The sequence below is a fragment of the Phalangium opilio genome, unplaced genomic scaffold (assembly GCF_054372755.1).
Source record: "Phalangium opilio isolate 3A_F unplaced genomic scaffold, DU_Popi_V2 ptg000103l_1, whole genome shotgun sequence".
Taxonomy (NCBI): Eukaryota; Metazoa; Arthropoda; class Arachnida; order Opiliones; family Phalangiidae; genus Phalangium; species Phalangium opilio.
Genome location: NW_028324205.1, coordinates 2839206 through 2866103, shown reverse-complemented (window position 1 = coordinate 2866103; position 26898 = coordinate 2839206). Strand labels below are relative to the sequence as shown.

At 40.5% G+C, this 26898-nt stretch overlaps 49 non-coding genes across 49 annotated transcripts; all 49 read right to left on the bottom strand.

The window, feature by feature from the left end:
• Positions 1–9240: 9240 nt before the first annotated feature.
• On the bottom strand, positions 9241–9313 carry TRNAV-AAC (transfer RNA valine (anticodon AAC)). Its single transcript has one exon. It is a non-coding gene; the product is annotated as a tRNA-Val (tRNA).
• Positions 9314–9654: 341 nt separating this feature from the next.
• On the bottom strand, positions 9655–9727 carry TRNAV-AAC (transfer RNA valine (anticodon AAC)). The gene has a single exon. It is a non-coding gene; the product is annotated as a tRNA-Val (tRNA).
• A 203-nt stretch (positions 9728–9930) lies between these two features.
• Positions 9931–10003, bottom strand: TRNAV-AAC (transfer RNA valine (anticodon AAC)). The gene has a single exon. It is a non-coding gene; the product is annotated as a tRNA-Val (tRNA).
• A 203-nt stretch (positions 10004–10206) lies between these two features.
• On the bottom strand, positions 10207–10279 carry TRNAV-AAC (transfer RNA valine (anticodon AAC)). Its single transcript has one exon. It is a non-coding gene; the product is annotated as a tRNA-Val (tRNA).
• Positions 10280–10620: 341 nt separating this feature from the next.
• Positions 10621–10693, bottom strand: TRNAV-AAC (transfer RNA valine (anticodon AAC)). The gene has a single exon. It is a non-coding gene; the product is annotated as a tRNA-Val (tRNA).
• A 203-nt stretch (positions 10694–10896) lies between these two features.
• Positions 10897–10969, bottom strand: TRNAV-AAC (transfer RNA valine (anticodon AAC)). Its single transcript has one exon. It is a non-coding gene; the product is annotated as a tRNA-Val (tRNA).
• Positions 10970–11172: 203 nt separating this feature from the next.
• On the bottom strand, positions 11173–11245 carry TRNAV-AAC (transfer RNA valine (anticodon AAC)). Its single transcript has one exon. It is a non-coding gene; the product is annotated as a tRNA-Val (tRNA).
• Positions 11246–11724: 479 nt separating this feature from the next.
• Positions 11725–11797, bottom strand: TRNAV-AAC (transfer RNA valine (anticodon AAC)). Its single transcript has one exon. It is a non-coding gene; the product is annotated as a tRNA-Val (tRNA).
• A 203-nt stretch (positions 11798–12000) lies between these two features.
• TRNAV-AAC (transfer RNA valine (anticodon AAC)) lies at positions 12001–12073 on the bottom strand. The gene has a single exon. It is a non-coding gene; the product is annotated as a tRNA-Val (tRNA).
• A 341-nt stretch (positions 12074–12414) lies between these two features.
• TRNAV-AAC (transfer RNA valine (anticodon AAC)) lies at positions 12415–12487 on the bottom strand. The gene has a single exon. It is a non-coding gene; the product is annotated as a tRNA-Val (tRNA).
• Positions 12488–12690: 203 nt separating this feature from the next.
• TRNAV-AAC (transfer RNA valine (anticodon AAC)) lies at positions 12691–12763 on the bottom strand. Its single transcript has one exon. It is a non-coding gene; the product is annotated as a tRNA-Val (tRNA).
• A 203-nt stretch (positions 12764–12966) lies between these two features.
• TRNAV-AAC (transfer RNA valine (anticodon AAC)) lies at positions 12967–13039 on the bottom strand. Its single transcript has one exon. It is a non-coding gene; the product is annotated as a tRNA-Val (tRNA).
• A 479-nt stretch (positions 13040–13518) lies between these two features.
• Positions 13519–13591, bottom strand: TRNAV-AAC (transfer RNA valine (anticodon AAC)). Its single transcript has one exon. It is a non-coding gene; the product is annotated as a tRNA-Val (tRNA).
• A 203-nt stretch (positions 13592–13794) lies between these two features.
• On the bottom strand, positions 13795–13867 carry TRNAV-AAC (transfer RNA valine (anticodon AAC)). The gene has a single exon. It is a non-coding gene; the product is annotated as a tRNA-Val (tRNA).
• A 479-nt stretch (positions 13868–14346) lies between these two features.
• Positions 14347–14419, bottom strand: TRNAV-AAC (transfer RNA valine (anticodon AAC)). Its single transcript has one exon. It is a non-coding gene; the product is annotated as a tRNA-Val (tRNA).
• Positions 14420–14622: 203 nt separating this feature from the next.
• On the bottom strand, positions 14623–14695 carry TRNAV-AAC (transfer RNA valine (anticodon AAC)). Its single transcript has one exon. It is a non-coding gene; the product is annotated as a tRNA-Val (tRNA).
• A 341-nt stretch (positions 14696–15036) lies between these two features.
• On the bottom strand, positions 15037–15109 carry TRNAV-AAC (transfer RNA valine (anticodon AAC)). The gene has a single exon. It is a non-coding gene; the product is annotated as a tRNA-Val (tRNA).
• Positions 15110–15312: 203 nt separating this feature from the next.
• Positions 15313–15385, bottom strand: TRNAV-AAC (transfer RNA valine (anticodon AAC)). The gene has a single exon. It is a non-coding gene; the product is annotated as a tRNA-Val (tRNA).
• A 65-nt stretch (positions 15386–15450) lies between these two features.
• Positions 15451–15523, bottom strand: TRNAV-AAC (transfer RNA valine (anticodon AAC)). Its single transcript has one exon. It is a non-coding gene; the product is annotated as a tRNA-Val (tRNA).
• Positions 15524–16278: 755 nt separating this feature from the next.
• Positions 16279–16351, bottom strand: TRNAV-AAC (transfer RNA valine (anticodon AAC)). Its single transcript has one exon. It is a non-coding gene; the product is annotated as a tRNA-Val (tRNA).
• A 203-nt stretch (positions 16352–16554) lies between these two features.
• TRNAV-AAC (transfer RNA valine (anticodon AAC)) lies at positions 16555–16627 on the bottom strand. The gene has a single exon. It is a non-coding gene; the product is annotated as a tRNA-Val (tRNA).
• Positions 16628–16692: 65 nt separating this feature from the next.
• TRNAV-AAC (transfer RNA valine (anticodon AAC)) lies at positions 16693–16765 on the bottom strand. Its single transcript has one exon. It is a non-coding gene; the product is annotated as a tRNA-Val (tRNA).
• Positions 16766–16968: 203 nt separating this feature from the next.
• On the bottom strand, positions 16969–17041 carry TRNAV-AAC (transfer RNA valine (anticodon AAC)). Its single transcript has one exon. It is a non-coding gene; the product is annotated as a tRNA-Val (tRNA).
• A 203-nt stretch (positions 17042–17244) lies between these two features.
• On the bottom strand, positions 17245–17317 carry TRNAV-AAC (transfer RNA valine (anticodon AAC)). Its single transcript has one exon. It is a non-coding gene; the product is annotated as a tRNA-Val (tRNA).
• Positions 17318–17382: 65 nt separating this feature from the next.
• TRNAV-AAC (transfer RNA valine (anticodon AAC)) lies at positions 17383–17455 on the bottom strand. Its single transcript has one exon. It is a non-coding gene; the product is annotated as a tRNA-Val (tRNA).
• A 342-nt stretch (positions 17456–17797) lies between these two features.
• TRNAV-AAC (transfer RNA valine (anticodon AAC)) lies at positions 17798–17870 on the bottom strand. The gene has a single exon. It is a non-coding gene; the product is annotated as a tRNA-Val (tRNA).
• A 341-nt stretch (positions 17871–18211) lies between these two features.
• Positions 18212–18284, bottom strand: TRNAV-AAC (transfer RNA valine (anticodon AAC)). The gene has a single exon. It is a non-coding gene; the product is annotated as a tRNA-Val (tRNA).
• Positions 18285–18487: 203 nt separating this feature from the next.
• On the bottom strand, positions 18488–18560 carry TRNAV-AAC (transfer RNA valine (anticodon AAC)). Its single transcript has one exon. It is a non-coding gene; the product is annotated as a tRNA-Val (tRNA).
• Positions 18561–18763: 203 nt separating this feature from the next.
• Positions 18764–18836, bottom strand: TRNAV-AAC (transfer RNA valine (anticodon AAC)). Its single transcript has one exon. It is a non-coding gene; the product is annotated as a tRNA-Val (tRNA).
• Positions 18837–19177: 341 nt separating this feature from the next.
• On the bottom strand, positions 19178–19250 carry TRNAV-AAC (transfer RNA valine (anticodon AAC)). The gene has a single exon. It is a non-coding gene; the product is annotated as a tRNA-Val (tRNA).
• Positions 19251–19453: 203 nt separating this feature from the next.
• On the bottom strand, positions 19454–19526 carry TRNAV-AAC (transfer RNA valine (anticodon AAC)). Its single transcript has one exon. It is a non-coding gene; the product is annotated as a tRNA-Val (tRNA).
• Positions 19527–19729: 203 nt separating this feature from the next.
• Positions 19730–19802, bottom strand: TRNAV-AAC (transfer RNA valine (anticodon AAC)). The gene has a single exon. It is a non-coding gene; the product is annotated as a tRNA-Val (tRNA).
• Positions 19803–20281: 479 nt separating this feature from the next.
• TRNAV-AAC (transfer RNA valine (anticodon AAC)) lies at positions 20282–20354 on the bottom strand. Its single transcript has one exon. It is a non-coding gene; the product is annotated as a tRNA-Val (tRNA).
• Positions 20355–20557: 203 nt separating this feature from the next.
• Positions 20558–20630, bottom strand: TRNAV-AAC (transfer RNA valine (anticodon AAC)). Its single transcript has one exon. It is a non-coding gene; the product is annotated as a tRNA-Val (tRNA).
• A 617-nt stretch (positions 20631–21247) lies between these two features.
• Positions 21248–21320, bottom strand: TRNAV-UAC (transfer RNA valine (anticodon UAC)). The gene has a single exon. It is a non-coding gene; the product is annotated as a tRNA-Val (tRNA).
• Positions 21321–21523: 203 nt separating this feature from the next.
• On the bottom strand, positions 21524–21596 carry TRNAV-AAC (transfer RNA valine (anticodon AAC)). Its single transcript has one exon. It is a non-coding gene; the product is annotated as a tRNA-Val (tRNA).
• Positions 21597–21799: 203 nt separating this feature from the next.
• TRNAV-AAC (transfer RNA valine (anticodon AAC)) lies at positions 21800–21872 on the bottom strand. The gene has a single exon. It is a non-coding gene; the product is annotated as a tRNA-Val (tRNA).
• A 341-nt stretch (positions 21873–22213) lies between these two features.
• TRNAV-AAC (transfer RNA valine (anticodon AAC)) lies at positions 22214–22286 on the bottom strand. The gene has a single exon. It is a non-coding gene; the product is annotated as a tRNA-Val (tRNA).
• A 65-nt stretch (positions 22287–22351) lies between these two features.
• On the bottom strand, positions 22352–22424 carry TRNAV-AAC (transfer RNA valine (anticodon AAC)). The gene has a single exon. It is a non-coding gene; the product is annotated as a tRNA-Val (tRNA).
• Positions 22425–22489: 65 nt separating this feature from the next.
• TRNAV-AAC (transfer RNA valine (anticodon AAC)) lies at positions 22490–22562 on the bottom strand. Its single transcript has one exon. It is a non-coding gene; the product is annotated as a tRNA-Val (tRNA).
• Positions 22563–23179: 617 nt separating this feature from the next.
• Positions 23180–23252, bottom strand: TRNAV-AAC (transfer RNA valine (anticodon AAC)). Its single transcript has one exon. It is a non-coding gene; the product is annotated as a tRNA-Val (tRNA).
• A 203-nt stretch (positions 23253–23455) lies between these two features.
• On the bottom strand, positions 23456–23528 carry TRNAV-AAC (transfer RNA valine (anticodon AAC)). The gene has a single exon. It is a non-coding gene; the product is annotated as a tRNA-Val (tRNA).
• A 65-nt stretch (positions 23529–23593) lies between these two features.
• On the bottom strand, positions 23594–23666 carry TRNAV-AAC (transfer RNA valine (anticodon AAC)). Its single transcript has one exon. It is a non-coding gene; the product is annotated as a tRNA-Val (tRNA).
• Positions 23667–23731: 65 nt separating this feature from the next.
• Positions 23732–23804, bottom strand: TRNAV-AAC (transfer RNA valine (anticodon AAC)). The gene has a single exon. It is a non-coding gene; the product is annotated as a tRNA-Val (tRNA).
• Positions 23805–24697: 893 nt separating this feature from the next.
• Positions 24698–24770, bottom strand: TRNAV-AAC (transfer RNA valine (anticodon AAC)). Its single transcript has one exon. It is a non-coding gene; the product is annotated as a tRNA-Val (tRNA).
• Positions 24771–24973: 203 nt separating this feature from the next.
• Positions 24974–25046, bottom strand: TRNAV-AAC (transfer RNA valine (anticodon AAC)). Its single transcript has one exon. It is a non-coding gene; the product is annotated as a tRNA-Val (tRNA).
• A 755-nt stretch (positions 25047–25801) lies between these two features.
• On the bottom strand, positions 25802–25874 carry TRNAV-AAC (transfer RNA valine (anticodon AAC)). The gene has a single exon. It is a non-coding gene; the product is annotated as a tRNA-Val (tRNA).
• A 203-nt stretch (positions 25875–26077) lies between these two features.
• Positions 26078–26150, bottom strand: TRNAV-AAC (transfer RNA valine (anticodon AAC)). Its single transcript has one exon. It is a non-coding gene; the product is annotated as a tRNA-Val (tRNA).
• A 479-nt stretch (positions 26151–26629) lies between these two features.
• TRNAV-UAC (transfer RNA valine (anticodon UAC)) lies at positions 26630–26702 on the bottom strand. The gene has a single exon. It is a non-coding gene; the product is annotated as a tRNA-Val (tRNA).
• Between the last annotated feature and the right edge of the window lie 196 nt (positions 26703–26898).

The window sequence follows — 26898 nt, the reverse complement described above, 5'->3', positions numbered from 1 at the left end:
TAGGAGTATATTTTGACGGCTCATGTCCTAGTCCAGTCGATTAATGATTTCTTAGCACTTTTCAGTAAAACTCGTCTCTGACCACGTTTCGATTTAGCTAAGACAGAGAGCAAATCTCTTTGCGAGCGAACAGCGCAAAATTCTTGAAGAATGCCGCATCGTGAACGAGGCTTTCTAATTTATACCCTGGGGATGTAAACGACGCTCGACTCGTGAGTGAAGATCCCGGTTCTAACGCGATGGTTCTCGGGACATCGCTTATTCATATCAAGTAGTAGATAGCCGAAAGGGCTACTCGTAGCGTCTCGATACGCGTCGACCACGAAACGCAAGTTTTCAGGGAACATTTGTCTGGCAATTGTACTTAATTGTTGCTTATCACGGGGTGACTTCATGAGTAGGATATAATGTGCGTTAAGAGAAATATCTCGAGAGTCTTTAGATTGGTGAAATATGTTTTGCGTGATGAAACTCACGCTCAGATTTCTGTGATGACTACCTTTAGTAAATAGGGAACCGATCAGTCATTTGTTTTCGGTCATTAGATCATCAATTATCAGGAGGCAGGGATTACTATCGTTATGTTCGGTTAAATCCGGTAATCCCTCCTTGAAAATAACTTTGCCTTTCAATCTATCAAGAAACGGTTGTTATTCTCCGTAATACCAATGAATCTCACTAAATTTAGGTGAGAACATAACAAACATCCCGATACTCAATTAGTTTGAGAACCAGTTGAGTCTTACCGGACTGGGATGGACCCGCCAAGATGGCGTTAAATGTATGGTAGAACGGATACATGACCGAATCTTTCTACTGTCAACGACTCTACGAACAAATGAGCGAAGTCAACGGATACTCGCTTATACAAAATCCTCCGGTACAGCAATTTCTAAACGTTTGATTATATGACGGTTTTTGATATCCTAAATCATCGTTTTGAGGTAGATAGTTTAATTTTATCTCCGAAGAAGTGTTCATTTAGCTTTGAAAAACTCTATCGAAATCGATCATTTGCCAAATGAATTTCCCATAGGATTTACATTATTTTGTGAAGATGTTCTCATCTGAAATCGATCGTTTAGGTTTTAAAAACTTGAATAAAAACGGTCGTCCAGAGATATTTCTAATCGAACTGTTTTGCAGAAGAAAAAATAGCTGCAAACGATCGGTTTTTAGGTGGTATTTGCAAAACTTTATTTCACACACCCGCAATACCCTTATTGCCTGCATGGTTTATCCCGCAAACCAGTCTATCCAAGATCAATTCGTCCAGAATTGCAGCTGGGAATTCGCAATTCTTGCTTAACTTGCGTAACTCAATGATGCATTCTTTTACTGCTTCACTGGATTTCCTACATCTGGTGTTGAAACGATATCTTGAGATGATGCGAGATGATTTGGGGGGGTCGAAATGTTTGGAGAGAGATGCCTTCAATTCATCATATGTTTTAGTTCCAATGTAAGCTGGATGGTACAACTCGACTAGCATGTCATGCGTGTGTGCCGATGGAACTGTACGAAGAATGCCTGCGTTCTTCGGTGCATCAATTACATCATTGGCTATGAAATAGGCATCCAATCTTGGTGCATATTTTATCCAAGAATCGGTATTTTCGTCAAACATCGGTAATACTCCATACGTGCCCATTTTCGTCTTAGTGGTATATTTCTGTTACTTTTAGAATATATTGCGTACTTTACGAAAATGCAGTGCCACTCCCTGCGTGATTGGAATGTTGTTTGGGGTAAATATGGTCTTTGTGTTTCGAACAAAGGTACGCTGCTGTATGATGGCCGAGGCATAGAGCGTTACTTTCTTGCAGGAATATTCTTTAAGGCAAATCCCATCTCCGTCGCCATTTGTTGTGTTCGTTAGTTGGGCAACAAAGTAAGGCTAAACTTCTAATCAACAATTTATTATCATCAGGAACATTCTATTACAACCCTTATTTGCGGACTTTAAATAGACATGTGCTCTCGCTGGAGGACGCGCGGAGAGTGCTTTATTCTTTGCTCTCTCTCTCTCTCTCTCTTACAGAGGAGGGAAAACTTATCTACGTATATATGGAGGTAGTGGCTCTCCCTATGAAGCTTTGATATTATGAACATAACAGACTCTTTCCAACAACCGATAAGTCTAATATTCTGCTTTCAGAATATGATTCAGTAATGTTCCAATTTTAAACCATATTTCGTTAACTTTCCGTCTTTAAACCATATTCTGTTAATGTTCTAATAATAGAGGTAAAGTTTAAATGTTCTAGAATTAGAATGAAAATCTTTAGTTAAAAAAAAACATCTTCAAAACCGTTTATACATTTTCATTCTATTTTGTATAGGAATGCTTATGATTTAATTAAACGAGTCCAGATTCGTTGAAAATAATGAGCAAAAATTACTTTCTACTAATTACGAGGGGGGGAGAAAGTATATATACCTTAGATTTAGTTCTAACCAATATGAATCGTACGAAAAAGAAACAAATGGGTATTTACTACGAAAAATTTGTAAATTTTTAACTGAGTCTTTTATCAAATGTTTTACTCGCCCTCATATAGTGAAATTTTAAAGGAAATTTATCAGGCTTTTAACTGATTTTTAATGGATTTTTATATGCCTGTTTTATATTGGACGATGTTTTTTTAGGGAGGGATCGTCAAAGTTTAAACTAATCAGTAGGAAGAACGTAATTTTCTTAATCTCTAGCTTAAATGAGTGGCTTATAAATTTTACGTGTACAATTTCTTGGTATAAATAATAAATCTTCGCGTTTCGGAGTGACATTCTTCGACGTTTATTTGAACTTCCGGGCCTATAGTTTCGGCTCCCGATGAAAAGTATCGCCGTCTTCTTTCGAAAGTAAGTGTTCTTTTTTAAGCGTTAATTTATTAATAAATAAAACTATTGAATAAGGTAATTTGCTAGATTTTAGGAGCAAAGAATAAAGGTTTTTTCCCCGTTCTTCCCTGGTTATTTATAACTCGAGACTTAATCGTTAAAACATTCTTTCAATTCAGAATTAAACCCTTTCACTCTCATTCTCAGTCTCTGTTAAAAATATTTTGTAAACTTTTTTAAACATTTTTAATTAATTCATTAGTAGCATTATTATCTTAATATAGTTGATAACTTTTTGTATTTTTTATTATTATTATATTTTTTTGGTAATTCTTAGTTGTTTGTGTAAAATTTGATTAAAATTTCCTATTCAATGTATTTGTAAAATATTTCCGTGCCAAAATATATCTTATTTTTTTTTAGGGTAAAGTGGACAAAAATAGTTTAAAAATAGAGCACCCTGTTGGGAAGGGGGGGTTCCAAAGAGTGGAAAACATACTAAAAACCCTTTACGTAGGTAAAAATTGAAAATTTAGTGAGACAGGTAAACAGCGCTGCTAGCGGAAAAGACACAGTAAAAAACATGGGAAAAAAAGTTTTTAAGAAAAATAGCCAATAGGTCCCAACCTAAGAGATAATAATAAGAAAACGTTTGAGCAAAATTAGTCGGTGCGGTCCGAAAACTCAAAGAAACAGGGCATGAACCTCGAGAAGAAAATTACTGAGCGGTAGAAAATAAAAACGAGTTAAAATTAGAGCGAGCATAACCTAAAGAGGTAAATAAAATTTTAAAAGAACCGTGCGAGCGGGTTAAAAACTTAAATTAAAAAATAACTTAAGAACTTTACTGTGCGGGCGGGTTTGAAAACGAAAACCCAAATTACGAAATTAATAGAACTTTTTGAGCAAGCGGTTTTTATTTATAAAAAACAATTGAATTTAAACTTTCTGTGCATTTGATTAAAATCTTGAGCAAACATTTAATAAGCTAAAATAAATAAACTCTGGTGCGAAAATAAACTAAATTAATTTCAAACACACGTATCACACCGACAGTAATTATAATGTTTCAGTCCGTTATAATTACTTAATAGACTCTCCCAATTAAAGAACAAAGGGTTGCCAAAAACGCGAAACAGTCTCAGTCTGTTACCACGGACCTTTCGCCCTGATGTCTTCGTTAGTTTTCATTTGGATTTCATGCAATTCGGTTTCTCGAAAGAACGCTTTAAATATTAACCTTTCACCTTTTTATTTATGATACATGTCCAAACGGACGAATTGCGTATTACTTCTGTTGCCTAGGACCTTTCGTCCTGCTGTCTTATTAGTTTGTAAAAAACGACATTAAAGCTTCGTTTGGACATTTACCCCTCTCCCCCGATAATTACATGAAATCCCACGTGAAAAATATAAACATGTCAGCACCAGTACAAAAAAAAACTAGTAATAAATATGTTCCTGACTCCACCAAACAAACATTTACCGAGGTCACGGCTTTCGCGTAACCAGATGAATCTTAATCTATTCTTAACTTTGTTGTATTTCTCTCTCTCTCTCAGTCTCCTCCTTAAACGCTCTCTGATGATATGATTAATAACATAATAGGTCCTTTTGGAGATATTCAAACTTATTCAATACTCTTTCAATAACCTCGTCTTACGTTTTTAACTGACTTTGATTAGATTTTAATTTTTTGATTAAATTCAAAGTTCGCTTTTTTATTACCTCATAATTATTATGAACGAAAAATTGCGCATCTTCTTTCCGGGGGTAAAGTTGCTTCATATTGGAAATTTTTTAATTTTTTTTTCTTAAACTCTTTCCTACATTTTCTTCAAATCCTTTAATCGAATTAATTAGCGCTATCTAAAATAAGCATTGACCCATTGTCCCAAAAGGCTTTCGTTCGTGTCGACAATGGTTCTTCTTCAATCTTCACTAGCCGAATCCATTGAAACTTTCATGACAGCTATAGTATGCATTCCTCCTCCCCCACTCTATAATTAGGATCACCGCCGTCCACTCCACCCCCCTTCCCGTGTAGGATTCATCATAGTTTTTGTAGCTAATAAAGGGGGGGATACTCAAACGCCGCCAAATAATTTTCTAACCTAGCTGCTAATTCGCCCAATGCGATGTCTCGAATACAAAATACAATACCAATATTGCCGGATTCTCTTAGTCAAGGACGTATGAATCTATCAACTAATTTAGTGGCAACAGCTAATGTCCCAAAATATAATTTCGCTCGCTAGAGCGCTGTTAGTTATATTTCTAATATGACAATAAGGCCAAGCATGAGCCCTCCCGCGCAAATTACATGTCGAGATTTAATTATCCTTAGTTTTTATGTTTGTTTGTTTTTGAACGATCTATACAGTGTGGAAAAGATCAGAGTGCCCAAATTTTTCGGACATTTTATGAAAATAAACGCGAGATCAATGAGGAAATTAATTGTAGTACATTTTCCAGACTCATGGAAATTTAATTAAAGAATTCTCTGGCATCCACTAAACAAATCGTTCATGTAGTTTCAAATTATCACAAAAATGAGAATTTGTAAGAAATCAATACAATAATGTTAATGAAAAATTTGCTTTTTATCATAAATGTTGCAAGATTAATCCTGCAACAAACAGGAAATTAATGTCCTTCTAACGACAACAAAAAAACACCTACTGCCATGAAAGGCAGAACTATTGCGGCTGTTAACAAGGGTCAATGTGCATTAAGGGTTATTTTTTAGATTTGTGGCCTCTAGGCCGTAAATACGAGGTTATCTTACGGTAGTTTACTTCGGAAGTGTGCCCCACCTACGAATTAAATTAGCTTGGTTCTTCGTTATGATGGCGCGTTTTACTAATCGCGAAAAGTTCGATATGATTTACGTTATGGGTGAATGCCGAGGAAATTCTCGCCTGACAGTTATTTTGTACACCGAACGCTTTCCGAACCGAAGGCCACCTGCTCGAAGGACTTTTGGTAAGCTAGAAGCTAACCTACTAGCAAAAGGTAGCTTTACGGTTCAAAAAACGTCAACGTAGGGTTACCGGATAGTTGGAAACAAAGCCCGAGAGATGGACATTGTGGCAAGGTTCGAAGTCGACCCTCACACCAGCAGTAGAGCGGTACGAGACGAGTGTGGCATTAGCCATCGTACATATCTGTCCATTTTGCATCGGAACCGATTCATCCTTATCGAAATCACCTACACCAAGCGATAACAGGGGATGACTATCTTAGGCGTCAGGACTTTTGTATACCAATGCGGTTCCTCGATGAAGAAATTCCAGGTTTACTTAGCAAGGTTATGTTCTCTGACGAAGCTACATTCTATCAAGATGGAACAGTCAACAGACATAACTTTCACTATTGGTCGCATCAAAATCCTCACTGGTTTCGGGAGCATTATTATCAGGGGCGTTTGAAAACCAATGTGTGGGTTGGCATCATTGTCGACAGAATCATTGGGCCATTCATTTTTGACGAAAACATCACCGGGCAACGTTAATTGAAGTTTTTGCGTCAAGAATTTACTGATGCCATTAATAATTTACCCTTGGCAGTAGTGAGGGATATGTGGTTTCAACAGGATGGCGCCACCGCACTTCGCCGTACCCGTAAGAGAGTGGCTGAATAAGGAGTTTCCTAACCGATGGATTGGTAGGGGTGGACCAACGCCCTGGCCTCCAAGGTCTCCTGACCTAACTCCGTTAGATTTCTTCCTCAACGGAAAGGTATACGCAACTGAAACAGATTCACCCGACGACCTTAAAGCCAGAATAAGAATCGCCATTGCCAACATCACCCCAGGAATGCTTCGCCACGCCCGCGAATCAATGGCCAGTAGGCTTGAAGAATGTCTACATCAAGATGGTAGAGACATCGAACATTTGCGCTAAAGGGCATTAATTTCCTGTTTGTTACAGGATTAATCTTGCAAAATTTATGATATCTTACAAACACTAATTTTTCATTAACATTATTGTATTGATTTCATACAAATTCTCATTTTTGTGATAATTTGAAACTAGATGGACGATTTGTTTAGTGGATGCCAGAGAATTCTTTAATTAAATTTCCATGAGTCTGGAAAATGTACTACAATTAATTTCCTCATTGAACTCGAGTTTTTTTGTTATAAAATGTCCGAAAAATGTGGGCACTCTGATCTTTTCCACACTGTATATCTCGAGACTTAATTATGTTGCTCGTACTAATTTCTACTTTGATATTTTTTCCTCATTATCTACAGATGGAGACTAACATGGACGATTTTACGATGAGTTTTGATATGGAACCATCGCTTCCTTATAGCGAAACCTTTGATATCCTCGAACTTCAGTACGATAAGAGCTTAGGCAAAAATATCGATGCCATTTTACAGACTGTCGGGTCCCAAGAATATCAAAATCAAAGCCTCACGAATATCTATAATTTAACGGTTAATAATAGCCACGGCGAAAATGTCCAAGAGGTAAACTCTCGTTTTCAATTTAACGAAAATCTCATGGCGACTCAGTATCTCGAAAATTACGAAGCTCCTACGGACTACTCTCGAGCGCTCGATTCGGGTTTTTCGCGAAACTGTGATTTAACAGCGAACAACCCGCCAGCGTACCATCCTCAGATGTGCCATCCACAAGCTTACCACCAATAAACATACGATCTACAAGCTTACAATCCACCGACCCCGCCGCTGACGGACGATCTAATAGGGTACCATTCACTAACTCCGCTAGCGGCGAACGATTTTCCACCTTCGCAAACTAATGAGGTGAGGTAGCTCATCCTTCATCGGAAAAAAAGGATGACCGAGAAAAAGAAACAGAACTCGTCCAAATCTCGGAAAACGAGCCAGCCGTAGAATCCGATCCAAACACCGTCGCAAATGACGCGGCGCGGAAATCTCGCAACGGCGAGATTGCTACTTCCGAAACAGATTCAAACGAAGGCTTTGACAGTAAGGTTAGATATAAAAGAAACGTCAAGCGAATCGAAAAGATCATATTTAATTCAAAATCGAGTAATTATGAAGACTCGAATTCGGAATCGGATTATAACGAAGAATCAAATTCGGAATGGAGTGCTGATGAAGAATTGAATTCGGAAAGCGATCCTAATTCGTCGCGGGACTCTAGCTCCTCGTCTGAATCGGATTCTAGTGAACAGTCTAGGCCCTATGACGAAATTGACGGTAAAAAAAAAACAGGAAGAAAATAAAAATGCTTAAAAAAAAGATAAGCGATATTTCAAAACGCGTTCCCGAAACCGATTCGGAAGAAACGTCGGAAGACGAAAACACTTACAACCTATCTAGTCTAAAAGAAAAAAAAAATTAAATAGACTGGCTAAAAAACCAGCAAATTTCTTTGTAGACTCAGTCGTGAACGCGGTCGATACCAAATTCGAGAATAGAACAAGATGACCCAGTCATATGACTTTTTACCGCCTTCTAGTGACAAGAATTAGTATTACTATATTCATTATAAGATGACCCCAGCTAATTTAGAATTTCGAGGTTTTTTTTCATTGTTTATAAAATAGCATTCCTATTGTAACCCTCCGTAGAATAATTTAACTAAGGGAGTATCTCCCGAGGGCCATAAAAAAGAATCAAGACAACTTACTTTAATTATCCAATTTAAGAAGAATATTCTTCTTTGGTTTATTAATGAAATAACAAAGGGATAACGATCCCGTAACCCAACTTGGTTAATACAGAAAAACTCCGATTAAACTACTTTAGTTCAACAAAGGAGAGAACTGGTCTCTTCAACCATCAACAGATAACTGATAACAGCATTCTAATTTAATCTAGATTACAACTGTGGAAGGGGGAGTGGCTTGTAACATGGAGGCTAGATATGCCCTGCCAGAACCAAGGAGTGGAAGCTCCAAAGATTCTGGCAGCCATGTTACAATACAAAGTTTTGCAAGAGATCTAGATTATTATTATGTACCATCACGATGGTCAAAACATGTATCTACTAGGGCTCGAACCTGGGACCTTACGCGTGTAAAACGGATTTGATAACTACAATTCCATACACACGTAGTTATTTTCAGTTTTTGAAGAGAGCTAGCTTATTATTATATCCCATCACGATGGTATAAACATTTATCTTCCAGGGCTCGAACCTGGGACCTTCCGCGTGTTAGGCGGACGTGATAACCACTACACCATAGATACGTGATAATACAAAGTTTTGCAAGAGATATAGATTATTATTTTGTCCCATCACGATGGTCAAAACATGTATCTACCAGGGCTTGAACCTGGGACCTTCCGCGTGTTTGGCGGACGTGATAAACACAATTCCATAGATACGTGGTTATTTTGAGTTTTTGAAGAGAGCTAGCTTATTATTATGTCCCATCACGATGGTCTAAACATTTATCTACCAGGGCTCGAACCTGGGACCTTCCGCGTGTTAGGCGGACGTGATAACCACTACACCATAGATACGTGATAATACAAAGTTTTGCAAGAGATCTAGATTATTATTATGTACCATCACGATGGTCAAAACATGTATCTACTAGGGCTCGAACCTGGGACCTTACGCGTGTAAAACGGATTTGATAACTACAATTCCATAAATACGTGGTTATTTTCAGTTTTTGAAGAGAGCTAGCTTATTATTATGTCCCATCACGATGGTATAAACATGTATCTTCCAGGGGTCGAACCTAGGACCTTCCGCGTGTTAGGCGGACGTGATAACCACTACACCATAGATACGTGATAATACAAAGTTTTGCAAGAGATCTAGATTATTATTATGTCCCATCACGATGGTCAAAACATGTATCTACCAGGGCTCGAACCTGGGACCTTCAGCGTGTTAGGCGGACGTGATAACCACTACACCATAGATACGTGATAAAACAAAGTTTTGCAAGAGATGTAGATTATTATTATGTCCCATCACGATGGTCAAAACATGTATCTACTAGGGCTCGAACCTGGGACCTTACGCGTGTAAAACGGATTTGATAACTACAATTCCATACATACGTAGTTATTTTCAGTTTTTGAAGAGAGCTAGCTTATTATTATATCCCATCACGATGGTATAAACATGTATCTTCCAGGGCTCGAACCTGGGACCTTCCGCGTGTTAGGCGGACGTGATAACCACTACACCATAGATACGTGATAATACAAAGTTTTGCCAGAGATATAGATTATTATTTTGTCCCATCACGATGGTCAAAACATGTATCTACCAGGGCTTGAACCTGGGACCTTCCGCGTGTTTGGCGGACGTGATAAACACAATTCCATAGATACGTGGTTATTTTGAGTTTTTGAAGAGAGCTAGCTTATTATTATGTCCCATCACGATGGTCTAAACATTTATCTACCAGGGCTCGAACCTGGGACCTTCCGCGTGTTAGGCGGACGTGATAACCACTACACCATAGATACGTGATAATACAAAGTTTTGCAAGAGATCTAGATTATTATTATGTCCCATCACGATGGTCAAAACATGTATCTACTAGGGCTCGAACCTGGGACCTTACGCGTGTAAAACGGATTTGATAACTACAATTCCATAAATACGTGGTTATTTTCAGTTTTTGAAGAGAGCTAGCTTATTATTATGTCCCATCACGATGGTATAAACATGTATCTTCCAGGGGTCGAACCTAGGACCTTCCGCGTGTTAGGCGGACGTGATAACCACTACACCATAGATACGTGATAATACAAAGTTTTGCAAGAGATCTAGATTATTATTATGTCCCATCACGATGGTCAAAACATGTATCTACCAGGGCTCGAACCTGGGACCTTCAGCGTGTTAGGCGGACGTGATAACCACTACACCATAGATACGTGATAAAACAAAGTTTTGCAAGAGATGTAGATTATTATTATGTCCCATCACGATGGTCAAAACATGTATCTACTAGGGCTCGAACCTGGGACCTTACGCGTGTAAAACGGATTTGATAACTACAATTCCATACATACGTAGTTATTTTCAGTTTTTGAAGAGAGCTAGCTTATTATTATATCCCATCACGATGGTATAAACATGTATCTTCCAGGGCTCGAACCTGGGACCTTCCGCGTGTTAGGCGGACGTGATAACCACTACACCATAGATACGTGATAATACAAAGTTTTGCAAGAGATATAGATTATTATTTTGTCCCATCACGATGGTCAAAACATGTATCTACCAGGGCTTGAACCTGGGACCTTCCGCGTGTTTGGCGGACGTGATAAACACAATTCCATAGATACGTGGTTATTTTGAGTTTTTGAAGAGAGCTAGCTTATTATTATGTCCCATCACGATGGTCTAAACATTTATCTACCAGGGCTCGAACCTGGGACCTTCCGCGTGTTAGGCGGACGTGATAACCACTACACCATAGATACGTGATAATACAAAGTTTTGCAAGAGATCTAGATTATTATTATGTCCCATCACGATGGTCAAAACATGTATCTACTAGGGCTCGAACCTGGGACCTTACGCGTGTAAAACGGATTTGATAACTACAATTCCATAAATACGTGGTTATTTTCAGTTTTTGAAGAGAGCTAGCTTATTATTATGTCCCATCACGATGGTATAAACATGTATCTTCCAGGGGCCGAACCTGGGACCTTCCGCGTGTTAGGCGGACGTGATAACCACTACACCATAGATACGTGATAAAACAAAGTTTTGCAAGAGATGTAGATTATTATTATGTCCCATCACGATGGTCAAAACATGTATCTACTAGGGCTCGAACCTGGGACCTTACGCGTGTAAAACGGATTTGATAACTACAATTCCATACATACGTAGTTATTTTCAGTTTTTGAAGAGAGCTAGCTTATTATTATATCCCATCACGATGGTATAAACATGTATCTTCCAGGGCTCGAACCTGGGACCTTCCGCGTGTTAGGCGGACGTGATAACCACTACACCATAGATACGTGATAATACAAAGTTTTGCCAGAGATATAGATTATTATTTTGTCCCATCACGATGGTCAAAACATGTATCTACCAGGGCTTGAACCTGGGACCTTCCGCGTGTTTGGCGGACGTGATAAACACAATTCCATAGATACGTGGTTATTTTGAGTTTTTGAAGAGAGCTAGCTTATTATTATGTCCCATCACGATGGTCTAAACATTTATCTACCAGGGCTCGAACCTGGGACCTTCCGCGTGTTAGGCGGACGTGATAACCACTACACCATAGATACGTGATAATACAAAGTTTTGCAAGAGATCTAGATTATTATTATGTCCCATCACGATGGTCAAAACATGTATCTACTAGGGCTCGAACCTGGGACCTTACGCGTGTAAAACGGATTTGATAACTACAATTCCATAAATACGTGGTTATTTTCAGTTTTTGAAGAGAGCTAGCTTATTATTATGTCCCATCACGATGGTATAAACATGTATCTTCCAGGGGTCGAACCTAGGACCTTCCGCGTGTTAGGCGGACGTGATAACCACTACACCATAGATACGTGATAATACAAAGTTTTGCAAGAGATCTAGATTATTATTATGTCCCATCACGATGGTCAAAACATGTATCTACCAGGGCTCGAACCTGGGACCTTCAGCGTGTTAGGCGGACGTGATAACCACTACACCATAGATACGTGATAAAACAAAGTTTTGCAAGAGATGTAGATTATTATTATGTCCCATCACGATGGTCAAAACATGTATCTACTAGGGCTCGAACCTGGGACCTTACGCGTGTAAAACGGATTTGATAACTACAATTCCATACATACGTAGTTATTTTCAGTTTTTGAAGAGAGCTAGCTTATTATTATATCCCATCACGATGGTATAAACATGTATCTTCCAGGGCTCGAACCTGGGACCTTCCGCGTGTTAGGCGGACGTGATAACCACTACACCATAGATACGTGATAATACAAAGTTTTGCAAGAGATATAGATTATTATTTTGTCCCATCACGATGGTCAAAACATGTATCTACCAGGGCTTGAACCTGGGACCTTCCGCGTGTTTGGCGGACGTGATAAACACAATTCCATAGATACGTGGTTATTTTGAGTTTTTGAAGAGAGCTAGCTTATTATTATGTCCCATCACGATGGTCTAAACATTTATCTACCAGGGCTCGAACCTGGGACCTTCCGCGTGTTAGGCGGACGTGATAACCACTACACCATAGATACGTGATAATACAAAGTTTTGCAAGAGATCTAGATTATTATTATGTCCCATCACGATGGTCAAAACATGTATCTACTAGGGCTCGAACCTGGGACCTTACGCGTGTAAAACGGATTTGATAACTACAATTCCATAAATACGTGGTTATTTTCAGTTTTTGAAGAGAGCTAGCTTATTATTATGTCCCATCACGATGGTATAAACATGTATCTTCCAGGGGCCGAACCTGGGACCTTCCGCGTGTTAGGCGGACGTGATAACCACTACACCATAGATACGTGATAAAACAAAGTTTTGCAAGAGATGTAGATTATTATTATGTCCCATCACGATGGTCAAAACATGTATCTACTAGGGCTCGAACCTGGGACCTTACGCGTGTAAAACGGATTTGATAACTACAATTCCATACATACGTAGTTATTTTCAGTTTTTGAAGAGAGCTAGCTTATTATTATATCCCATCACGATGGTATAAACATGTATCTTCCAGGGCTCGAACCTGGGACCTTCCGCGTGTTAGGCGGACGTGATAACCACTACACCATAGATACGTGATAATACAAAGTTTTGCAAGAGATATAGATTATTATTTTGTCCCATCACGATGGTCAAAACATGTATCTACCAGGGCTTGAACCTGGGACCTTCCGCGTGTTTGGCGGACGTGATAAACACAATTCCATAGATACGTGGTTATTTTGAGTTTTTGAAGAGAGCTAGCTTATTATTATGTCCCATCACGATGGTCTAAACATTTATCTACCAGGGCTCGAACCTGGGACCTTCCGCGTGTTAGGCGGACGTGATAACCACTACACCATAGATACGTGATAATACAAAGTTTTGCAAGAGATCTAGATTATTATTATGTCCCATCACGATGGTCAAAACATGTATCTACTAGGGCTCGAACCTGGGACCTTACGCGTGTAAAACGGATTTGATAACTACAATTCCATAAATACGTGGTTATTTTCAGTTTTTGAAGAGAGCTAGCTTATTATTATGTCCCATCACGATGGTATAAACATGTATCTTCCAGGGGCCGAACCTGGGACCTTCCGCGTGTTAGGCGGACGTGATAACCACTACACCATAGATACGTGATAAAACAAAGTTTTGCAAGAGATGTAGATTATTATTATGTCCCATCACGATGGTCAAAACATGTATCTACTAGGGCTCGAACCTGGGACCTTACGCGTGTAAAACGGATTTGATAACTACAATTCCATACATACGTAGTTATTTTCAGTTTTTGAAGAGAGCTAGCTTATTATTATATCCCATCACGATGGTATAAACATGTATCTTCCAGGGCTCGAACCTGGGACCTTCCGCGTGTTAGGCGGACGTGATAACCACTACACCATAGATACGTGATAATACAAAGTTTTGCAAGAGATATAGATTATTATTTTGTCCCATCACGATGGTCAAAACATGTATCTACCAGGGCTTGAACCTGGGACCTTCCGCGTGTTTGGCGGACGTGATAAACACAATTCCATAGATACGTGGTTATTTTGAGTTTTTGAAGAGAGCTAGCTTATTATTATGTCCCATCACGATGGTCTAAACATTTACCTACCAGGGCTCGAACCTGGGACCTTCCGCGTGTTAGGCGGACGTGATAACCACTACACCATAGATACGTGATAATACAAAGTTTTGCAAGAGATCTAGATTATTATTATGTCCCATCACGATGGTCAAAACATGTATCTACTAGGGCTCGAACCTGGGACCTTACGCGTGTAAAACGGATTTGATAACTACAATTCCATAAATACGTGGTTATTTTCAGTTTTTGAAGAGAGCTAGCTTATTATTATGTCCCATCACGATGGTATAAACATGTATCTTCCAGGGGTCGAACCTGGGACCTTCCGCGTGTTAGGCGGACGTGATAACCACTACACCATAGATACGTGATAATACAAAGTTTTGCAAGAGATCTAGATTATTATTATGTCCCATCACGATGGTCAAAACATGTATCTACCAGGGCTCGAACCTGGGACCTTCAGCGTGTTAGGCGGACGTGATAACCACTACACCATAGATACGTGATAAAACAAAGTTTTGCAAGAGATGTAGATTATTATTATGTCCCATCACGATGGTCAAAACATGTATCTACTAGGGCTCGAACCTGGGACCTTACGCGTGTAAAACGGATTTGATAACTACAATTCCATACATACATAGTTATTTTCAGTTTTTGAAGAGAGCTAGCTTATTATTATATCCCATCACGATGGTATAAACATGTATCTTCCAGGGCTCGAACCTGGGACCTTCCGCGTGTTAGGCGGACGTGATAACCACTACACCATAGATACGTGATAAGACAAAGTTTTGCAAGAGATCTAGATTATTATTTTGTCCCATCACTATGGTCAAAACATGTATCTACCAGGGCTCGAACCTGGGACCTTCCGCGTGTTAGGCGGACGTGATAACCACTACACCATAGATACGTGATAAAACAAAGTTTTGCAAGAGATGTAGATTATTATTATGTCCCATCACGATGGTCAAAACATGTATCTACTAGGGCTCGAACCTGGGACCTTACGCGTGTAAAACGGATTTGATAACTACAATTCCATACATACGTAGTTAATTTCAGTTTTTGAAGAGAGCTAGCTTATTATTATATCCCATCACGATGGTATAAACATGTATCTTCCAGGGCTCGAACCTGGGACCTTCGGCGTGTTAGGCGGACGTGATAACCACTACACCATAGATACGTGATAATACAAAGTTTTGCAAGAGACCTAGATTATTATTATGTCCCATCACAATGGGCAAAACATGTATCTACCAGAGCTCGAACCTGGGACCTTCCGCGTGTTAGGCAGACGTGATAACCACTACACCATAGATACGTGGTAATACAAAGTTTTGCAAGAGATCTAGATTATTATTTTCTCCCATCACGATGGTCAAAACATGTGTATACAAGGGCTCGAACCTGGGACCTTCCGCGTGTTAGGCGGACGTAATAACCACTACACCATAGATCCGGGATAATACAACGTTTTGCAAGAGATCTAGATTATTGCTATGTCCCATCACGATGGTCAAAACATGTATCTACCAGGGCTCGAACCTGGTACCTTCCGCGTGTTAGGCGGACGTGATAACCACTACACCATAGATTCGTGATAGTACAACGTTTTGCAAGAGATCTAGATTATTATTATGTCCCATCACGATGGTCAAAACATATATCTACCAGGGCTCGAACCTGGGACCTTCCGCGTGTTAGGCGGACGTGATAACCACTACACCATAGATACGTGATAATACAAAGTTTTGCAAGAGATCTAGATTATTATTTTCTCCCATCACGATGGTCAAAACATGTGTATACAAGGGCTCGAACCTGGGACCTTCCGCGTGTTAGGCGGACGTAATAACCACTACACCATAGATCCGGGATAATACAACGTTTTGCAAGAGATCTAGATTATTGCTATGTCCCATCACGATGGTCAAAACATGTATCTACCAGGGCTCGAACCTGGGACCTTCCGCGTGTTAGGCGGACGTGATAACCACTACACCATAGATCCGGGATAATACAACGTTTTGCAAGAGATCTAGATTATTGCTATGTCCCATCACGATGGTCAAAACATGTATCTACCAGGGCTCGAACCTGGGACCTTCCGCGTGTTAGGCGGACGTGATAACCACTACACCATAGATTCGTGATAGTACAACGTTTTGCAAGAGATCTAGATTATTATTATGTCCCATCACGATGGTATAAACATGTATCTTCCAGGGGTCGAACCTAGGACCTTCCGCGTGTTAGGCGGACGTGATAACCACTACACCATAGATACGTGATAATACAAAGTTTTGCAAGAGATCTAGATTATTATTATGTCCCATCACGATGGTCAAAACATGTATCTACCAGGGCTCGAACCTGGGACCTTCAGCGTGTTAGGCGGACGTGATAACCACTACACCATAGATACGCGATAAAACAAAGTTTTGCAAGAGATGTAGATTATTATTATGTCCCATCACGATGGTCAAAACATGTATCTACTAGGGCTCGAACCTGGGACCTTACGCGTGTAAAACGGATTTGATAACTACAATTCCATACATACGTAGTTACTTTCAGCTTTTGAAGAGAGCTAGCTTATTATTATATCCCATCACGATGGTATAAACATGTATCTTCCAGGGCTCGAACCTGGGACCTTCCGCGTGTTAGGCGGACGTGATAACCACTACACCATAGATACGTGATAATACAAAGTTTTGCAAGAGATCTAGATTATTATTTTGTCCCATCACGATGGTCAAAACATGTATCTACCAGGGCTCGAACCTGGGACCTTTCGCGTGTTAGGCGGACGTGATAACCACTACACCATAGATGCGGGATAATACAAAGTTTTGCAAGAGATCTAGATTATTATTATGTCCCATCACGATGGTCAAAACATGTATCTACCAGGGCTCGAACCTGGGACCTTACGCGTGTAAAACGGATTTGATAACTACAATTCCATAAATACGTGGTTATTTTCAGTTTTTGAAGAGAGCTAGCTTATTATTATGTCCCATCACGATGGTATAAACATGTATCTTCCAGGGGTCGAACCTGGGACCTTCCGCGTGTTAGGCGGAAGTTGATAACCACTACACCATAGATACGTGATAATACAAAGTTTTGCAAGAGATCTAGATTATTATTATGTCCCATCACGATGGTCAAAACATGTATCTACCAGGGCTCGAACCTGGGACCTTCAGCGTGTTAGGCGGACGTGATAACCACTACACCATAGATACGTGATAAAACAAAGTTTTGCAAGAGATGTAGATTATTATTATGTCCCATCACGATGGTCAAAACATGTATCTACTAGGGCTCGAACCTGGGACCTTACGCGTGTAAAACGGATTTGATAACTACAATTCCATACATACGTAGTTATTTTCAGTTTTTGAAGAGAGCTAGCTTATTATTATATCCCATCACGATGGTATAAACATGTATCTTCCAGGGCTCGAACCTGGGACCTTCCGCGTGTTAGGCGGACTTGATAACCACTACACCATAGATACGTGATAATACAAAGTTTTGCAAGAGATCTAGATTATTATTTTGTCCCATCACGATGGTCAAAACATGTATCTACCAGGGCTCGAACCTGGGACCTTCCGCGTGTTAGGCGGACGTGATAACCACTACACCATAGATGCGGGATAATACAAAGTTTTGCAAGAGATCTAGATTATTATTATGTCCCATCACGATGGTCAAAACATGTATCTACTAGGGCTCGAACCTGGGACCTTACGCGTGTAAAACGGATTTGATAACTACAATTCCATAAATACGTGGTTATTTTCAGTTTTTGAAGAGAGCTAGCTTATTATTATGTCCCATCACGATGGTCTAAACATGTATCTACAAGGGCTCGAACCTGGGACCTTCCGCGTGTTAGGCGGACGTGATAACCACTACACCATAGATACGTGATAATGCAAAGTTTTGCAAGAGATCTAGATTATTATTATGTCCCATCACGATGGTCAAAACATATATCTACCAGGGCTCGAACCTAGGACCTTCCGCGTGTTAGGCGGACGTGATAACCACTACACCCTAGATACGTGGTAATACAAAGTTTTGCAAGAGACCAAGATTATTATTATGTCCCATCACAATGGTCAAAACATGTATCTACCAAGGCTCGAACCTGGGACCTTCCGCGTGTTAGGCGGACGTGATAACCACTACACCATAGATACGTGATAATGCAAAGTTTTGCAAGAGATCTAGATTATTATTATGTCCCATCACGATGGTCAAAACATGTATCTACTAGGGCTCGAACCTGGGACCTTCCGCGTGTTAGACGGACGTGATAACCACTACACCATAGATACGTGATAAAACAAAGTTTTGCAAGATATCTAGATTATTCTTATGTCCCATCAAGATGGTCAAAACATGTGTATACAAGGGCTCGAACCTGGGACCTTCCGCGTGTTAGGCGGACGTAATAACCACTACACCATAGATACGGGATAATACAAAGTTTTGCAAGAGATCTAGATTATTATTATGTCCCATCACGATGGTCAAAACATGTATCTACCAGGGCTCGAACCTGGGACCTTCCGCGTGTTAGGCGGACGTGATAACCACTACACCATAGATTCGTGATAGTACAACGTTTTGCAAGAGATCTAGATTATTATTATGTCCCATCACGATGGTCAAAACATATATCTACTAGGGCTCGAACCTGGGACCTTACGCGTGTAAAACGGATTTGATAACTACAATTCCATAAATACGTGGTTATTTTCAGTTTTTGAAGAGAGCTAGCTTATTATTATGTCCCATCACGATGGTCTAAACATGTATCTACAAGGGCTCGAACCTGGGACCTTCCGCGTGTTAGGCGGACGTGATAACCACTACACCATAGATACGTGATAATGCAAAGTTTTGCAAGAGATCTAGATTATTATTATGTCCCATCACGATGGTCAAAACATATATCTACCAGGGCTCGAACCTAGGACCTTCCGCGTGTTAGGCGGACGTGATAACCACTACACCCTAGATACGTGGTAATACAAAGTTTTGCAAGAGACCAAGATTATTATTATGTCCCATCACAATGGTCAAAACATGTATCTACCAAGGCTCGAACCTGGGACCTTCCGCGTGTTAGGCGGACGTGATAACCACTACACCATAGATACGTGATAATGCAAAGTTTTGCAAGAGATCTAGATTATTATTATGTCCCATCACGATGGTCAAAACATGTATCTACTAGGGCTCGAACCTGGGACCTTCCGCGTGTTAGACGGACGTGATAACCACTACACCATAGATACGTGATAAAACAAAGTTTTGCAAGAGATCTAGATTATTATTATGTCCCATCACGATGGTCAAAACATGTATCTACCAGGGCTCGAACCTGGAACCTTCCGCGTGTTAGGCGGACGTGATAAACACAATTCCATAGATACGTGGTTATTTTGAGTTTTTGAAGAGATCTAGCTTATTATTATGTCCCATCACGATGGTCTAAACATGTATCTACAAGGGCTCGAACCTGGGACCTTCCGCGTGTTAGGCGGACGTAATAACCACTACACCATAGATACGGGATAATACAAAGTTTTGCAAGAGATCTAGCTTATTATTATGTCCCATCACGATGGTCTAAACATGTATCTACAAGGGCTCGAACCTGGGACCTTCCGCGTGTTAGGCGGACGTGATAACCACTACACCATAGATACGTGATAATGCAAAGTTTTGCAAGAGATCTAGATTATTATTATGTCCCATCACGATGGTCAAAACATATATCTACCAGGGCTCGAACCTAGGACCTTCCGCGTGTTAGGCGGACGTGATAACCACTACACCCTAGATACGTGGTAATACAAAGTTTTGCAAGAGACCAAGATTATTATTATGTCCCATCACAATGGTCAAAACATGTATCTACCAAGGCTCGAACCTGGGACCTTCCGCGTGTTAGGCGGACGTGATAACCACTACACCATAGATACGTGATAATGCAAAGTTTTGCAAGAGATCTAGATTATTATTATGTCCCATCACGATGGTCAAAACATGTATCTACTAGGGCTCGAACCTGGGACCTTCCGCGTGTTAGACGGACGTGATAACCACTACACCATAGATACGTGATAAAACAAAGTTTTGCAAGAGATCTAGATTATTATTATGTCCCATCACGATGGTCAAAACATGTATCTACCAGGGCTCGAACCTGGAACCTTCCGCGTGTTAGGCGGACGTGATAAACACAATTCCATAGATACGTGGTTATTTTGAGTTTTTGAAGAGATCTAGCTTATTATTATGTCCCATCACGATGGTCTAAACATGTATCTACAAGGGCTCGAACCTGGGACCTTCCGCGTGTTAGGCGGACGTAATAACCACTACACCATAGATACGGGATTATACAAAGTTTTGCAAGAGATCTAGATTATTATTATGTCTCATCACGATGGTCAAAACATGTATCTACTAGGGCTCGAACCTGGCACCTTCCGCGTGTAAAGCGGACTTGATAACCACAATTCCATAGATACGTGGTTATTTTGAGTTTTTGAAGAGAGCTAGCTTATTATTATGTCCTATCACGATGGTCAAAACATGTATCTACCAGGGCTCGAACCTGGGACCTTCCGCGTGTAAGGCGGACGTGATAACCACTACACCATAGATACGTGATAATACAAAGTTTTGCAAGATATCTAGATTATTCTTATGTCCCATCAAGATGGTCAAAACATGTGTATACAAGGGCTCGAACCTGGGACCTTCCGCGTGTTAGGCGGACGTAATAACCACTACACCATAGATACGGGATAATACAAAGTTTTGCAAGAGATCTAGATTATTATTATGTCCCATCACGATGGTCAAAACATGTATCTACCAGGGCTCGAACCTGGGACCTTCCGCGTGTTAGGCGGACGTGATAACCACTACACCATAGATTCGTGATAGTACAACGTTTTGCAAGAGATCTAGATTATTATTATGTCCCATCACGATGGTCAAAACATATATCTACTAGGGCTCGAACCTGGGACCTTACGCGTGTAAAACGGATTTGATAACTACAATTCCATAAATACGTGGTTATTTTCAGTTTTTGAAGAGAGCTAGCTTATTATTATGTCCCATCACGATGGTATAAACATGTATCTTCCAGGGCTCGAACCTGGGACCTTCCGCGTGTTAGGCGGACGTGATAACCACTACACCATAGATACGTGATAATACAAAGTTTTGCAAGAGATCTAGATTATTATTATGTCCCATCACGATGGTCAAAACATGTATCTACAAGGGCTCGAACCTGGGACCTTCCGCGTGTTAGGCGGACGTGATAACCACTACACCATAGATGCGGGATAATACAAAGTTTTGCAAGAGATCTAGATTATTATTATGTCCCATCACGATGGTCAAAACATGTATCTACTAGGGCTCGAACCTGGGACCTTACGCGTGTAAAACGGATTTGATAACTACAATTCCATAAATACGTGGTTATTTTCAGTTTTTGAAGAGAGCTAGCTTATTATTATGTCCCATCACGATGGTATAAACATGTATCTTCCAGGGCTCGAACCTGGGACCTTCCGCGTGTTAGGCGGACGTGATAACCACTACACCATAGATACGTGATAATACAAAGTTTTGCAAGAGATCTATTTTATTATTTTGTCCCATCACGATGGTCAAAACATGTATCTACCAGGGCTCGAACCTGGGACCTTCCGCGTGTTAGGCGGACGTGATAACCACTACACCATAGATGCGGGATAATACAAAGTTTTGCAAGAGATCTAGATTATTATTATGTCCCATCACGATGGTCAAAACATGTATCTACCAGGGCTCGAACCTGGGACCTTCCGCGTGTTAGGCGGACGTGATAACCACTACACCATAGATACGTAATAATACAAAGTTTTGCAAGAGATCTAGATTATTATTATGTCCCATCACGATGGTCAAAACATGTATCTACTAGGGCTCGAACCTGGCACCTTCCGCGTGTAAAGCGGACTTGATAACCACAATTCCATAGATACGTGGTTATTTTGAGTTTTTGAAGAGAGATAGCTTATTATTATGTCCCATCACGATGGTCAAAACATGTATCAACCAGGGCTCGAACCTGGGACCTTCCGCGCGTTAGGCGGACGTGATAACCACTACACCATAGATTCGTGATAGTACAACGTTTTGCAAGAGATCTAGATTATTATTATGTCCCATCACGATGGTCAAAACATATATCTACCAGGGCTCGAACCTAAGACCTTCCGCGTGTTAGGCGGACGTGATAACCACTACACCATAGATACGTGATAATACAAAGTTTTGCAAGAGATCTAGATTATTATTATGTCCCATCACGATGGTCAAAACATTTATCTACCAGGGCTCGAACCTGGGACCTTCCGCGTGTAAAGCGGACTTGATAAACACAATTCCATAGATACGTGGTTATTGTGAGTTTTTGAAGAGAGCTAGCTTATTATTATGTCCCATCACGATGGTCTAAACATGTATCTACAAGGGCTCGAACCTGGGACCTTCCGCGTGTTAGGCGGACGTGATAACCACTACACCATAGATACGTGATAATGCAAAGTTTTGCAAGAGATCTAGATTATTATTATGTCCCATCACGATGGTCAAAACATATATCTACCAGGGCTCGAACCTAGGACCTTCCGCGTGTTAGGCGGACGTGATAACCACTACACCCTAGATACGTGGTAATACAAAGTTTTGCAAGAGACCAAGATTATTATTATGTCCCATCACAATGGTCAAAACATGTATCTACCAAGGCTCGAACCTGGGACCTTCCGCGTGTTAGGCGGACGTGATAACCACTACACCATAGATACGTGATAATGCAAAGTTTTGCAAGAGATCTAGATTATTATTATGTCCCATCACGATGGTCAAAACATGTATCTACCAGGGCTCGAACCTGGGACCTACCGCATGTTAGGCGGACGTGATAACCACTACACCATAGATGCGGGATAATACAAAGTTTTGCAAGAGATCTAGATTATTATTATGTCCCATCACGATGGTCAAAACATGTATCTACCAGGGCTCGAACCTGGGACCTTCCGCGTGTTAGGCGGACGTGATAACCACTACACCATAGATACGTAATAATACAAAGTTTTGCAAGAGATCTAGATTATTATTATGTCCCATCACGATGGTCAAAACATGTATCTACTAGGGCTCGAACCTGGCACCTTCCGCGTGTAAAGCGGACTTGATAACCACAATTCCATAGATACGTGGTTATTTTGAGTTTTTGAAGAGAGATAGCTTATTATTATGTCCCATCACGATGGTCAAAACATGTATCAACCAGGGCTCGAACCTGGGACCTTCCGCGCGTTAGGCGGACGTGATAACCACTACACCATAGATTCGTGATAGTACAACGTTTTGCAAGAGATCTAGATTATTATTATGTCCCATCACGATGGTCAAAACATATATCTACCAGGGCTCGAACCTAAGACCTTCCGCGTGTTAGGCGGACGTGATAACCACTACACCATAGATAAGTAATAATACAAAGTTTTGCAAGAGATCTAGATTATTATTATGTCCCATCACGATGGTCAAAACATGTATCTACAAGGGCTCGAACCTGGGACCTTCCGCGTGTTAGGCGGACGTGATAACCACTACACCATAAATACGTGATAATACAAAGTTTTGCAAGAGACCTAGATTATTATTATGTCCCATCACAATGGGCAAAACATGTATCTACCAGAGCTCGAACCTGGGACCTTCCGCGTGTAAAGCGGACTTGATAACCACAATTCCATAGATACGTGGTTATTTTGAGTTTTTTAAGAGATCTAGATTATTATTATGTCTCATCACGATGGTCAAAACATGTATCTACTAGGGCTCGAACCTGCGACCTTCCGCGTGTAAAGCGGACTTGATAACCACAATTCCATAGATACGTGGTTATTTTGAGTTTTTGAAGAGATCTAGATTATTATTATGTCCCATCACGATGGTCAAAACATGTATCTACCAGGGCTCGAACCTGGGACCTTCCGCGTGTTAGGCGGACGTGATAACCACTACACCATAGATACGGGATAATACAAAGTTTTGCAAGAGATCTAGATTATTATTATGTCCCATCACGATGGTCAAAACATGTATCTACCAGGGCTCGAACCTGGTACCATCCGCGTGTTAGGCGGACGTGATAACCACTACACCATAGATTCGTGATAGTACAACGTTTTGCAAGAGATCTAGATTATTATTATGTCCCATCACGATGGTCAAAACATGTATCTACAAGGGCTCGAACCTGGGACCTTCCGCGTGTTAGGCGGACGTGATAACCACTACACCATAGATACGTGATAAAACAAAGTTTTGCAAGAGATCTAGATTATTATTATGTCTCATCACGATGGTAAAAACATGTATCTACTAGGGCTCGAACCTGGGACCTTCCGCGTGTAAAGCGGAATTGATAACCACAATTCCATAGATACGTGGTTATTTTGAGTTTTTGAAGAGATCTAGATTATTATTATGTCCCATCACGATGGTCAAAACATGTATCTACTAGGGCTCGAACCTGGGACCTTCCGCGTGTAAAGCGGACTTGATAACCACAATTCCATAGATACGTGGTTATTTTGAGTTTTTGAAGAGAGATAGCTTATTATTATGTCCCATCACGATGGTCAAAACATGTATCAACCAGGGCTCGAACCTGGGACCTTCCGCGCGTTAGGCGGACGTGATAACCACTACACCATAGATTCGTGATAGTACAACGTTTTGCAAGAGATCTAGATTATTATTATGTCCCATCACGATGGTCAAAACATATATCTACCAGGGCTCGAACCTAAGACCTTCCGCGTGTTAGGCGGACGTGATAACCACTACACCATAGATACGTGATAATACAAAGTTTTGCAAGAGATCTAGATTATTATTATGTCCCATCACGATGGTCAAAACATATATCTACCAGGGCTCGAACCTGGGACCTTCCGCGTGTAAAGCGGACTTGATAAACACAATTCCATAGATACGTGGTTATTGTGAGTTTTTGAAGAGAGCTAGCTTATTATTATGTCCCATCACGATGGTCTAAACATGTATCTACAAGGGCTCGAACCTGGGACCTTCCGCGTGTTAGGCGGACGTGATAACCACTACACCATAGATACGTGATAATGCAAAGTTTTGCAAGAGATCTAGATTATTATTATGTCCCATCACGATGGTCAAAACATATATCTACCAGGGCTCGAACCTAGGACCTTCCGCGTGTTAGGCGGACGTGATAACCACTACACCCTAGATACGTGGTAATACAAAGTTTTGCAAGAGACCAAGATTATTATTATGTCCCATCACAATGGTCAAAACATGTATCTACCAAGGCTCGAACCTGGGACCTTCCGCGTGTTAGGCGGACGTGATAACCACTACACCATAGATACGTGATAATGCAAAGTTTTGCAAGAGATCTAGATTATTATTATGTCCCATCACGATGGTCAAAACATGTATCTACCAGGGCTCGAACCTGGGACCTACCGCATGTTAGGCGGACGTGATGACCACTACACCATAGATCCGTGATAATACACAGTTTTGCAAGAGATCTAGATTATTATTATGTCCCATCACGATGGTCAAAACATGTATCTACAAGGGCTCGAACCTGGGACCTTCCGCGTGTTAGACGGACGTGATAACCACTACACCATAGATACGTGATAAAACAAAGTTTTGCAAGAGATCTAGATTATTATTATGTCCCATCACGATGGTCAAAACATGTATCTACCAGGGCTCGAACCTGGAACCTTCCGCGTGTTAGGCGGACGTGATAAACACAATTCCATAGATACGTGGCTATTTTGAGTTTTTGAAGAGAGCTAGCTTATTATTATGTCCCATCACGATGGTCTAAACATGTATCTACCAGGGCTCGAACCTGGGACCTTCCGCGTGTAAGGCGGACGTGATAACCACTACACCATAGATACGTGATAATACAAAGTTTTGCAAGATATCTAGACTATTCTTATGTCCCATCAAGATGGTCAAAACATGTGTATACAAGGGCTCGAACCTGGGACCTTCCGCGTGTTAGGCGGACGTAATAACCACTACACCATAGATACGGGATAATACAAAGTTTTGCAAGAGATCTAGATTATTATTATGTCCCATCACGATGGT